Below are 14,710 nucleotides of genomic sequence, written 5' to 3'. Positions count from 1 at the left end.
TTACTAAACTTTCGAAAGAATGCTTAGGTCTATTTTCTCAACTGTTGAGAAGATAAGGAAATAATACAATTTGTGTGTGTGTGTGAAGTCTAAAGGTCAGGTGGAGCATATTTCATTCCAGTTAAGAGTTATTGAAATAGAAATTATGGGGTGGAAGATGATAATTTCATCCATCTGTATTATCTAACATTGAAATGAGGTTGAAATCTGAGTTGATCTCATGGTAGGTTTTTAGTGTCAAAAATGTTTGCCAAAATTTCTATTCAGCAAGATGATATTTTTTTACAATGGGATGAATTTATGGCTGTGGAAACAATATTTTTTTAATTTCTGGTCTTTATTTCTTATTTTAAGATGTAAGTAGCATCTGTCTTAGTTTCATATATCTTCTTTGAAGATGTAAATAGTACCTTTTTATAGTAAAATAGATTGATACTTATTTTGTGTTTTTATTCAACCTGAAAAATAAACACAAGTTTCAGAACAGGATTTCTGTATCAAAACCCTTTTTAATGAAAAGTTGTCAGTCGTAATAGTTAAGCGAGGATAAAACTGCAGGTGTCTTTATATTCCAGCACATTCGTTTAGGTCGAGCGTTCTTACTGTCATGTCACTGCTCTTCCCTGTAACCTTGATAGATCGCCCCTATAAATATCTCTTGGGGTGAATGGTAATTTAATCTGTGGATCTGTATATTACCTCCTCATGAACATCCTATCAATTGTGCCAGAGCGCTTTCATGATATGCACTGAACTGAAACCATCAAACCTGTTTCACTGAGAATTGTTAGTTAGGCCAGAATCTTTGGTCTCAACTCTATCATTAAATTTCGCTAAAAGGTTGTTCACTTATGCATGGAACTAAAGCTAAGTTCGTGATTTGGTTTCAAAAGACTCTCTGCTTCTAGGTGTGGGAGACTCCCGGGAACCGGAGCATTCGTTTGTTTTCATCTGGAGGTTGACCCCGTTCGAACCCGTGGTTCCACACAATGGCCTGACTCTGAGCACTTCCTAAATGACCTCGGAACTCAGGGTTAGAGAACGCAGCCCACCCTCTATGCACCAACATAATGGATAATGCCAAAGTGATCCCCACCTCACCAGTTCTATTCTCATCTGTCTTCTAATTCATGATATAACCCTTTGTTGGAAATTGTGTACAGCTCTCAGAAGATCTGGGTTCACTAGGAGGCGCTCTGAATAGGACATTGTGAAGCATAAATATGGACAGGCAATTTAAGATAATTTGGTTAATAAAAACTAGGTAACAAATAGTTTTCTTGATGCCTTTTTATTAAATAGTTCTTGAGAGAAAGAGGCCTTTGAGCTATACTGGAAGAGCCCAAGTCCCCTTTCCACTAACTAGTGTGTAATTTTGGGCCAATTATTTAACCCTTGACCTTGGATACTATGCCTGATAAATGGATGTGATAGTATCTACTCTATCTCAGGGGTTGTTAGGATAAAGTGTGTAAATGTGCAAGTACTTTTCCAAGTTAAAAGAGCACTAGACACATGAATACTCAGAGGATTGCAAACTGAATGTATACTTTTCCAATTTTTATGTATTATGTTGAGATATTATGGACCAGAAAGTAATTGTTCCATTGGATGGTGCGGTGTGTATTTATGCTGTATAGAAATTATACAGGGGAGGGTGAAGTAGTTTGGGTAGCTACTAAATCTTCACTATGTCTCTATTAAGTGTTCTGTTTCCATTTATGTAGGCTGTTGGTAATCATTTGTATAAATGATGTTGTAAATTACTCTGTATAACTCTGGCAAATATTTATTTTAAATACAAAATAGTTCAATTTTCTGTGATGAAAAGACTAATTAATTCAACCACAAAAAGTAGCACTTAATCTTTAGTGGGAAAGCTGGCTTGCTGTAAACCAAAACATTTGGTTTTATTGCATAAGTGTCCAACAGTAAATTTAGCTTTAATATAAATGGCAAAAGTGTGGTAATAACATTAACTTCATTCTCAAGCTCTCTGTAAATTTGTTGTTTTTCATTACCAGCAGAGGGAGCCCTGAGAATTAATTCCTGCTAAAATGACTGTTAATTCTTTTGTGTTTACACATTAAGCTCATAATAAAGAAATAAAAACCCATCACGGATTAATGGAAAGTTATCACGCTTGGATTAAGCTATAGATTAGCATTTGAGTCCAGACCACCAATGAGCTTCAACAGACTAGGATAAGTATAGCCTGCTTCCACTCACCCTATCAAAGAATCAGCAGCAAACTTTCACAGTCTAACAAAGTTCAGTAATAATATCGTGACATACAATTTACTTCACAAGACACCAGAAAGGATGCATGTCTCAAAATATAATTTTATCAAACACACTGCAACAGTGTTATGAATTGCTCTCATTGACTACATTAACTCCACGTGAGAACTGAAAAACACACACGTATTCTGTAATCGGTTTTTCCTCATTTAAACATATTTCAACATCTAAATCTTCTTTTTAGATGAGTAGACTAATCTGAATGAAAAATAAATGATGAAGTACCAGTGTTTATGATTCAACGAAAAGCTTATTTACATTTCATTAAAAAGTAAAAGCTTCTCCAAACTTCAAGAAAAATAACATATTGTTATGCTATTTTTGTTATGTTAAATGTGCTCTATCAGAGAGCACATTTTCATTGCTTTATTTTCCTTATTTAGATATAACAGTGCAATGCAACTGTGTTTTATGCACCTGTGACTAAAGGAACCTACTGAAAATTGAAACTTCAATAATTGCATTTTAAAATTACAGAGCAAGTCTCATTTTAATAATGAAAATTTAATATTAGCATCACTGCTAAACTAATATCAAGAATCCACCTTTCCTGACATCAAGAAATGTACAAGCACGGGCCTTTGCCTTCAAGGAGCTTATAGCACAGTTGGAAATCCAATAGTGACTGACTCCCTTCTTCATGCCAAGGAATGCCCTTCAGCAAACATCTATTGAGTACCTATCAGGAGCCAGGCACTGGGCTCAGTGCAGAGGTACAAAGGTGAGTAAGACAGCATTCCTGCTGGGGCTGAGAAGCAAGCGGAGGACTACAGGCAAGGCATGAACAACAATAAAGGCAACACTGCTGAATGTTACAATGTATTGGAGGCAGGTTACCTATCTAATCTTTGTGACCCTTATACCAAGCACAGTGTTTCGCATATAGTTAGTGCTCAATAAGTATGTATTGAATTAATTACAAATAAATGGAATGTATTAGTAAAGGCATCTTCTTAGAAAGTACGTTTCTTTAATATTTCCTACGACTTCCTCTTCCCAGCCCTCCAGTCTTCCTTTCCCTAGTTCTCACAGCTTGTGGAATATCTATGCTTTCCTCTTACACAATCTAGCCTTTGGTTCACATAGTAATTGATGTTTCATTAGTGACTATTCTTTGGGCTTTTTATTTGCTATTCTCCATGCTGTGATAGCTTGGAATACATGAGATGCGTGACAGAATAATACCCCAACACAAAAGCAAATATAATACCACGCTAAAGATAGCAGTGATGGGTATTCAGCTAAGCACCATATATGCATCATCTCACTCTGTCCTTAAAACAGCTCTCATTGTGCTTATATTCAGGAAAAGGATCTATGCCAAAGGGGGGAAAACCGGCTTCTGGTCACATGACTAGTAAAAGGTGGCAGTCGTATTTGAATCCAGGACTTTCTGACAACAGACTCCCTGTACTACGTTGTCTCTTTATTTAGGCTGCTTAGAGACAGTTTGAATTAGCAGTGGAAATATTTTCTTGGAAGAGATGGTCTACTTCCTCCAAGAATATTATAAAATTTGTTTTTAATGCATAAGATATATTTAAATTTTTAAAATTATTTCATGAACCTAGTAAAATATTCAGGTTACAGAAGCCCAAATGAATCAACAACTAATAATGCTTCCAGACAGTGTTGCTTTTAAAACGAAAAACGAAGAGTTCAGTTTCCTTAATAGACAAAACACCTTAAAATATATCTTTAGATGCTCAGCAGACCCCAGAGGACTCCCCAGGCCTGGACCCCAGTGCAGTCTGCCGTGGAATGCGTAGCAGCTTTGTTTTCCCAACCAGACTCATTAGCAGTGCCAGGTGGTAATAACTATCCAACTGGTTCCTACAAGTGAAAAAACCTGCCTAAGGTCACCATGGACTCTTTCCCCACTTCTCTGCTTCATCTCTGACCTGATATGCTTTTGGAAAATAATTATGCGTGGCAGGCAGTTGCCATACCACAGAGAAGGACTGTTGTGTCCTGGGATTGTGTAGGATCTCTGATCGCATCCTTTATATTGTGAGAAGAAAAAAATTAGAAAACGTGATTTTTACCAGCATAGCACAGTGAAGCCTATTCCTTGCTTTTTTTCTTTCCTGTTTATTTCATCATTAAAAACCTAATAAAGGAAATTATTTACCAATTTGGGAGAATGTTAGCCATGGTGTTTAGCATGCAGCACGACCATAGTTCCCAGAAACAAAAGCAGCTTCTAGGTCTGTCCAAGTTATCTGAAATAAGAGGGTGGACACTTCAAAACTGTCTTTTTTTTTTTTTTTACACATTACACATTGTTACCCATCAGATAGAAATATGTACTGTGTGAAACCACTGAGTACCTAGTCAACCATTCTTTACCTAGGAGGAATCCTTATTAGCTAAATTTTGTTCCTGCTTCATTTGTTTTATTAAAGAAGGAAGATAAGAAGGAAAAATAAATCTGAGGATATGTTTTAAAAGTTCCTGTTACCCTCCAAAGAAGATGCAGTCGGCCACTATGCTAGCCACCAGGCACATGTGGCAACTGAACACTTTAAATGTGGCTAGTTCAAATTAAGATATGCAAAAGTCTAAGATAAATACTAGATTTTGTAAACAATGTGAATACAAAAGAAGATAAAGTATTTCAGTAATAATTTTTATATTTATTACAGGTTAAAAGGATTATTTTGGATACAATAGTTCAATAAAATTTATTATTAAATTTAATTTCAACTTTTTTGTTGCTTTTAAAAAATGCGGCTACTAGAAAATTAAAAATTACGTACATGACTTGGTTTATGTTTCTATTGGACAACACTGTCTTAGGCTTTTCGTCTGGGACATCATTGTTCCCTGAGAACCAACGGACTAAATGACAGACCCTCAGTCACAGAATTAAAAGTTGATTCAATATCTTTGGAAAGCGATTTGAAGGTACATATTAAGAGACTTCCAAGTTCTTTTAAGCAGCGATTTACATGTCTAGCTCTATGACCCAGCAATTCAGTTCCTAGGACATATATATCCAAAAGTCATGAAAGTGTATGTGTCTCCACAGAAGTGTGTACACAAATGTTTACCACAGCATTATTCACAGGAGCCCAAAGACAGAAACAACCCACTGCCTACCAACTGGCAAATGGAAAAACAAACACGGTATACCCGTACAACAAAATGTTACCCAGCCATGAAGAGAAATGAAGTGTGGGTACATGCTGCAGCACCGACGAACCCTGGAAACATCATGCTAGGTGAAAGAAGCCAGTTACAAAAGGCCACACATTGCTTGATTCTATTCACATGAAATATGCAGAACAGAGAAATCTATAGAGACAGAAAACAGAGTAGTGGCTGGTTAGGGTTGGGGGTAGGCGGCAGCAGAGTGGGTGGCGGAGAGGGGGTAAGTACCGCACACAGGGCTTTGGGGTCGTACAGATGTTCTAACACGGACTGTGGTGACACTTGCACATGTGTGTGAGCATATTAAAAACAATTGCGCTGTACACTTTAAGTGGGTGAATTGCATGGTGTGTGAACTATATTCAATAAAAAGCTATTAAAACAAGAATTTCATTTCTGGGAAATCAAAGTTAATAAAATTATCCTAAATAAATTAGAAAACTCCTTTGTACATAAAGTTGCACACTGCTGCATTATATATAATAGTGCAAAAAGTTTTTTAATTTAATTTATTAGTGTAACATAGATGAATAAAATTTATAGTTTTCAGGGGTAACACTCTATAATACATCATCTGTATATTGTATCGTGTTCACCACCCCAAGTCAAATCTCCTCCCCTCACTATTTACATCCCCCTGTCTCTTACCCTCTCCTGTCTCTTTCCACCCTCCTTTCCCTCTGGTAACCATCATGCTGTAGCCCACCTAAGGGTTTATTTTATTTTATTTTATATTTTTTGCTTAGTCCCTTCACCTTTTCCACCCAGGCACCCTCCACACTCCCCTTTGAGAGCTCTCAGTCTGTTCTCTGTGTCTGTGAGTCTATTAAAAACCCAAATGTCCAAATAGAAAGAGGTTAAATAATTTACAGGAGTCTCATTGTGGAATGCAAATATGAAAATGATGAGTGTAAGCAAACTCTGGTAAGAGTTTATATTAATATAAGAAAATTACTGTTTTCTATTGTTAAGTGAGCAAAAAACTGTGATACATGTTATTTGCATAATACCATAACAATAAAAATGCCTAGAAAAAACCTACAATATACTGGCACCAAAATATTAGTAATGTTTGGGTTTGTGGTTATGTGAGAATTGTTCTGCTCATATTTTTTATTTTCAATATTTTCTATAACTAACCATCTTTAATTAAGTAATTTTACTAAAAAATCCAATAGACCCTATTTTAAGTCTATTTTTACACTTTGGTTGCCAAGAAAGGAGAGTAGACTAATAGATTTTTTTTAAATTCAGAGGCAGGAGTTGAAACAAAGGCACAAGTTCTGTTTGAAACCTTCAATAAGCCCCAGTTATATAAAACATTTAACTAATTACCCCATTAATTGAGCACAACTGCCTTTGATACACAAACATAAAGATGGTTCACCAAGTTGAGGTGATGTTTTAACTTAAAAGGATGGTGCAGTAGTGTTGACTTATTTTGCTCTATTGATTGAGAATGTTGAACCTAAATTCCACTATTTCCTTCTTTGACATTAAAATTAAATATATTATTTTTCCAGTTTATTGAGATACAACACACAGCACCATATGGCATAATGATTTGATGTACATATATTGTGAATTGATTACCACTGTAAGGTTAGTTAACGTCCATCATCTCATTACACATATATACAAAAAAAGAAAAAAATTTTTTCTTGTGGTGAGAAATCTTAGGATCTACTCGCTTAACAACCCTCTTATGTATCAGCAGCAGCAGTAACTATGTATAGTCATCATGTCATACATTATTTACATCCCTAGTACTTATTTATCTTATAACTGGAAGTTTGTGCCTTGGACCATCCTTCTCCAATTCCACCTCTCCCCACCCTCCATGAATTATTTTAATCTTCTCTGTAGTTTTCTTTTCTTCCTACCCTAAAGTCTAAAAAGAGAAACATTTCTTGTCGATGACCATACCACCCTGAACGCGCCAGATCTCGTCTGATCTTGGAAGCTAAGCAGGGTCGGGCCTGGTTAGTACTTGGGTGGGAGAAACATTTCTTGCTCCTTCCCAAACTTTTGAAGGAGTGAGCATATGTTAACTTTTCTACATGGGCTCGCTCTCTGTGCTGCTAGTCTGTCATATATTTACAAACATGTCCAAATCTCCCTCCTTTTCTAAAGAAACCTTTCCTAGGCCCTGCTCTGCCTCCACTTCGGGTTCTCATCTCCCTCCTCCCCTCATTGTCCAAGACCTCCATCGTCTTCCTCACTTGGCTTTTTTGGTGGCATTGCTATGACCCTGATAAAACAGCTGTCTGTCGTATTTATTATCTGCTCTCACTAACCGCAGGGACCTCTCTTTGTAGCCTGTCTGTGGTAGGAGGCTGGACAACAGCACCCGCCCCTCTGTTCAGACTGTTGCCTCCGCCCTCTATTACTGCTTTGCCCAACCTTCAGGCTCAGCTACTAACCCACTTCTTGCCAGGGATTTCTCAGATCCTTGTAAGCAAAAATAACTCTCATGTGATCCTATGAGAATGGAGGACATTGGCTGCATCGTATTCACCTGTATCTACTCAGCAGAAAATTTCCCACACGGGAGATGATGCTCGATGCTTGCTCACAGCATTGGAAGGTATGACAAGACAAGGGATGTTGAGCTTTCTCACCTCCTTTGGGTCGTGTTCAGAGTTTTTCCCATATCAGTTGGGGATTTCTGATTTCTCTTAAAATATATTTCAGAGATCAGAAAGAGCTGGTCAAGCTCTCCCATTTATACATGACAACTGGCTCCTGAGTCAAGTTACTACTCACCTCTCCTCATCTGTCTTGTATTTCTGTTGCCTTGAAGTTTAGAACTGATGTTTTTCTATCTTTCTCACTGAAGCCCCACAAAAAACACAAAAACAACCTACTGTGGACACTAATGCCCTTCCTAGTTTGTACCCTCAACATTTTAATTCACACTGAATGTTTCTTTTGTACCAAGAAGGGTGACTAGCTGTCCTGATCTGGCCAGGAATGAGGAGATTCCTGGGACGCAGGACCTGCAGTGCTAAAGGAGAGGGTCCTGTCCAAACCAGGGCTATTGGTCACCCTAGTAACAGGCATTCTATTCAACACTAACCCACCTTGTTTAAGTGACAGCCCTGTGACCAGGCATTCTCACGCCTATTTTACAGATAAGGAAAACTGAGGCTCAAAGGGGCTAAATGATTTGTCCAAGGACATGTAGCTTATAAATGTCAGGGCAAGGTTAAACTTCACATGTGTTTAACTATTAGCTCGTAATCTTTCCACTATTTTCTAGTGTGGAAGTGAGGGTGTTTACAGCTGTTAAAATCTATACAGGGAAAGATAACCCTGTGAAATACTTGGTTTAAAATTGATTTATTATAGGCTCATTTCTTTGAGGTCTTGCTAATTTGTATGATTGACACATAAGGAGAAGAAACCAGCTGCTTAAAATGCATAAATTATTTGAAAGTGATAATGAACCAAGTAAAATTTAAATTACACAGTCTCAACCCACTTAGTTGTTCCTTCCTGGAGCGAGAGGTGGGGTGGAGGCTTATTTATATGGTTGGAAACAGAGAATCCAGCTAATTTTATTAAGATAAGTTTGAATCAAACTAGTTAGAAAAACATAAGGAGAAATATTAGTAGTCTGATAGTAGCTGGATTAGTGGTGTCATACATTAGAGCGTTTGATAAATTAGTGCTTGGTTTTCTTCCTTTCTCTAACTGCAAGATCAATTTATTGATGCATTTTAAATTTTCTTTAGAAAAAAGCAGTATTTATGTTAAACACTATTCTTAAAAAACTAAAAGGTTAAATTCTATTCGTATAAAAAGATAATACTTTCAAATGGTTAAGAAAAAAGCATAGAAGGCTGTTCAGTGAAAAGACCCCCACGCACCCTCTCATGTCACGTTGCACAGGTGCTTCTCTCAGCCAACCACTGTTACTCATTGCCTGCATGTTCCTTCCGGGCTAATGAATTACATGCAAGCAAATATTCCTCCTCCTTCCACAATGGGAGTATATTAAGGACATTATTCTGCATACAGATTTTCCTTGAAATACAGTAAGACATCGGAGAGATTTTTCTACATTAGAAACAGAGATTCCTTATTCTGTTTTATGGCCACATACTATTCCACTCTATGGATATACCATATTTATTTAAGTAGTTCCCTGCTAAGAGTAGTATGTCTCTTAAATGACTTCTTATTTATTGAATAAGTAATACATTCACATGTTCAAAAATTATATAATGTATCTATGTATATACATACACACACACACATCTTGCACTCATTCATGTCTTCCATCTGCTCTGGTACCCTTACCTGCCCCTACACATACACCCAGGTAAAAATGTTGTCATTAGTTTTAAGTATAGATTTTAGAGTTTCCTTATGCATATGAAAGTAAATATAGATATTCTTAATTTTCTTATTATATGTAAAAGCCTACTACTGTATACACTGTCCTGTATTTGTTTTGTCCACTCAACAAAATGTCTTGGAGAATTTTTTGTATCAGTATGTGGTGAGTTTCCCATGCTTGTTTTAGTGATTATATGGTCATCTATTGTGTGGATATTCCATACTTAATTCAACTGGTCTTCTATTAATTAATGGTCATCAAGTACTATTTTGCCTATTCCGACGGCCTGTGGCTCAACACCCTGTGGCTATTGTCTGACCGAGGGAGTATTGGATAACTTAAGTTCAAGGTAAGAGCTTAACTGCCTCTTTACTTTCACTAAGAATTTTTCACATGGAGGGTTAAATATCAGCATCGAATTTTTTGTTATTCTGCACACAGCAGAAACCTGTTACCTTAAGCACCATAAATAGTCTCTCTGAATATTATTGAAATGCTGTTGCTACCACAATGAGGAATTGCAGACAACACTGCAGGAATTATTACATTACTCTTCCCCGTTGATTGAGTTGGTGCAGATGATGTGAGAGTGAGTGCACTGAGAATGCCTGACGACACCCCAGGAATTGTTTTTAATCTCTTTTCTTTCTTTTGGGTGTGGACAAAGTGGAGCCTCCAATGAACATTGATTTTTAAAATGTTCTCTGACCAGGATCCAAGACGCTAATTCCCAATGATCCCTAATTAGTGACTTCAAGAGCTAGAGTTTTACGTCACTAAATAATACAGAATATATGCAAATCTTTTTAGATTTGTTTTAATGGAAACAATTTGCATATCACATACAATACTATAAAATCCTTCTTATGCAAGAGACATTATTAGAAGCCTTCTATTTAAAAAGCTAAGCATCAATTATGATAAAGTGGGTTTGGCTATCAGATGGTTTAAAAGGAAACTATGGGGGGGAAATTAATCTACTTTTCCACAGTAGAGGCATGTTTTGCCATAAAATAGGGCAGACCCTTTCCTTTTTTAAAGTTTTTAAAATTTATTTTACTTTTTATTTATTTATCTTTAGAGGGGAAGGGAAGAAGAGAAGAAGAGAAGTATCAATGTATGATTGCCTCTCATGAGTCCCCTGCTGGGAACTGGCCTGCAGCCCAGGCATGTGCCCTGACTGGGAATCGAACCGTGATCGTGTGGTTTGCAGGCCTGCACTCAATCCACTGAGCTACACCAGCCAGGGTGACCCTTTGTTATTTTTGAGGAGAATTTTAATTTCAATGTAGAGATGGGTTTCTGGGATGTCAACTTTGTTACTTAAGAAATGACCCACAGATTTTAAAAATTTTATTCTAAAAAATAAGGATTTAGATTTCAGAGACTGTATGACATTCTGGCATCTGATGGCAAGGTGGTGTAGTAGTTATAGTGTGGGCTTACCCACATGGAATTCATAGCCAATATGGGTATGAATCCCATCTCCAATGTGCTGTTAGCTTCAAGCAAATCCCTGAGCCTCTGCTGTGGAGAAGTAGCAGCTTTTTACAGCTTGGTCATTATACTAGGGCTCCTCTCCAACCTTTTGATTCTAACCATTAATTTGCCCTATCTTTAAGGCATATTCTGGTGTCATGTTTGGGTATCAGATGACCTCTTGGAAAATGATCATGAAATGCTGAGTTTTGGGAAGCTACCCCTCTCTCCACCCCATTGGGAATATCCCTGGGTTGTATTTGTTAGGGTTAGGCTGAGAGCACTGAGTGTGGGGAAGGCTTAGTAAGCCCTTGAGGGTCTCCTTATCTAATGACTGTGCTGTGTCAGGGCAGAGTCCTTTCATCCTCCAAGTCAGTCACGGGACTGTCATTGAGTGTTCCATCGACTGGGTGAAGATTCCCATACTGTGGCATAAAGACCATAAACTCAATGCTGTCTGCTGAAACTGCTCTCCTACATCTGGCTATATTTTTCTGAGCACCCAGAAGAAACAGTGAGACACTAATGATCAGTATATAGCAATTTCTAAGGGTGCTTTTCAAGTCTAATTCCTACATTTTAAAACAGCTATGTAGTAACCTGTCAAGGATTTTCTTATTTTTTAATACATGTAATAAAGAATGGAGAAAACCAGGATAATGAAATCAAAGCTGCATTTTGACTAGTTTGTAAATGTATTATAAAGAATTCATAAGCTATCAAAAACATCTTTGAGACACACAGAAGATTCAAAACAGTATTCAAGGAGTACACCCTTCAGAAAAGGTCAAAGAAAGCCAAGCACGTGGTTTAGGAATGGAAACTATGTACAGATTCAGTGAAATGCTTTAAATCATGGCTGATTTTTTAAAATATAGAAAGTCTGAATAAATATCTAAAAAATAAACAACATACAAATTTATATAGGTTTGAAATTTTTCTTATATTTTTAATCCTTGGTCTTCAGAGAGACCACATCATTAGTCACTATTTACCCTAGGCACTTGATGGCTAAGTGAACAAGTTAATGAATTAGGGTAGAGCCAAGGTCTAAATACTCACGACAAATTATGACACAGTATTTTCAACGTGATAGTAGCAAGGCACAGATCTACATCTTGGACGTCAAATGTCTCATAGTTGAGTGATAAATCTAAAAATAAGACAAAAGAATTTTTCAGTATTTAAGGAAAAAACTGTAAATGTCATCTGTAAATTTGCTGCCTTTATAAAAGTGCAGATTTTTTTTATTAAATATGGAACAAAAGGTATGTCTCATGACCATATTACTTACAATTAGTTAATAATTTACAGCAAGGGGCAGTGAGTTAATGTGTCATTAGTGATATTCAAACAAAATGGAGCCTAAGCTAGAATCCTAGAGTAGGTAGGGTTGAGGTCAAGCACTTATGCTAATCATTCCCCTAATTTTTTGCCATTTTCTTCTTTTAGGAGCAAAGATAGAAATCCGACCCCCCCCCCATATTTTCATGTAGTTCAATTAGCTCGTTGTCTTTATTATCTGGAGATCTTATAAAGTATTATTTTATTCTGAGTGATTCTTGAAAGTGATTTGAAATTAAACATTTTCTTTGCACCTGTGAAAATGTGTAAATGATGAAACTGGCAGCATGATGATGGCTTTACAGAGAAGCATTTCCTTCATCATCTTCAAGGTCATTCAGATTTATGATCTAATCACCCAGGGCTCTTTAACAGGATGCATTTGAATCTGATTAAAAAGAAAAACAAATAGCAGTATGGATTTATTAATAAAATGTGCCTGACCTTTTCACTCATCTACCTCTTTCAACATATTGTGAGTTTAACTCACAATAAAAGAAGGGGGTTTCTGAGGTTTTAATCTTGCACGTTTCAGCTTCAGAGTTGCTTCAGCAGTCCCTGCCTGCATATTGGTGCATGTGGATCGCGGAGGGCTATCTGTTTCCCTGCTCTTTCTCTTTGGGGTTTAATTACTTCACCTACATCCTAATTCAGGTAACTCATAAAGTGTAGCCTTTGTTGTAGGTCCAACAGCTGTCTTATGTCAGTAGCAAGTAAAATGTTCACAAAGTACCGGAATGCTGCAAGACGGTTTATAGTGCTGCAATAAAAGGTAAATTGAATTTACAAAGATGCATTTGTCACTGATTAAAAACTTACAAAGTTAATTGGAAACACTGTGGAGGTGTTACCACACAACTCGAGGTGTAATGGGTGGTTCTAATTCAGCCTGGAGGAGAGTTGTGGGTCCCATTATGGTCTCACACAGTAAGATGCCGGGCACTGCACTCCTATTGAAGCACCACAGTAAAGATCTCAAATGCTTTTAGTATGAGGTGAATGTAAATTCACTCACGATTGTTCTTGAAAATAGCTGGAGGAAAAAGCCTTCAGTGTTACAGAAACACTAAATGTGCAAATCACATGCTTCTTCCTAGAAACCATATTGGAGAGGTTTTGTATTTCCCATCTGTAACTTTTCTTATTTTCCTGATATTTATATTGGCAGCACCACTGCATGAAGCATATCAGTTGGGAAGGGAAAAATAAGACGGAAACAGTCAGCAATCTGAAGTTAGCAGGACCATCCCTCGGGACCTTGGCGAATTATCTCCACATAATTCACTTAACCTTTGCCATTTTGGTACTTGGGAAACTGAATATATTTCTAAACGCGAGGCTTTTATTTGTGCTGGGTTCAGTGTCACTAGTCCAGCTCCATCAGAGAGATGATGATTGAAAAGCAATTCTAGGAGGCTTTTCACCTCTGCTGCGCATCCTGGACATAATTAAGTGGGTAGCCTGGGGTGGCCTTTAGATTTCTGCAGACAGGAGTAAACAGTTAAGCTCCCAGTGATGGGCCTTTTATGAACGTTCCATGTGTGCCTTGAGTTTAATACCGAGATTTTAATTTAGGCTAGGTTTATGTTAAGAGATTAAAAGGGAAAAAACTGGGTTAACTAAAAATCTGAGATGATTTTTTAAAGCTGGCATTGATTGAGTGCTTACTATTTGCTTAGACCTTTATGTATTGAACCCCATATTGAATCCTCACAGCAAGGTAAGCGGTATCATTATCCACACTGCACAGATGAGGAAACAGAGATTCTAAGATGTTAGGTAACTTGGCCAAGTAAGCATTGGAACCAGGACTAGCATGTCGTACCGTTCAATCGTAGAGGAAGTACTTCTTGCTCTGGGACTCATTGTGGCTGGATCGGTACTTCAAAGTCCTACTGCAAATCCTCAGAGATGATATATTTACTTATCCCCAGGACTGGGGGACTGGCTGATACCAGTAGTCTTACAGTAGGAATAAAAGTCAAGTTCATTTCTGAGTTAATGTGGTGTTGTGGAAGGCTCACAGAATTTGGTGTGAGTCCCCCAATTCTCTGACGGGCTTCCATTTACCTGGATAAGGCAACTTCT

This window comes from Sturnira hondurensis, unplaced genomic scaffold, assembly GCF_014824575.4.
Source record: "Sturnira hondurensis isolate 20B ecotype Veracruz unplaced genomic scaffold, ASM1482457v3 Scaffold0004136, whole genome shotgun sequence".
Lineage (NCBI taxonomy): Eukaryota > Metazoa > Chordata > Mammalia > Chiroptera > Phyllostomidae > Sturnira > Sturnira hondurensis.
Note: the sequence above shows the minus strand (reverse complement) of the source record.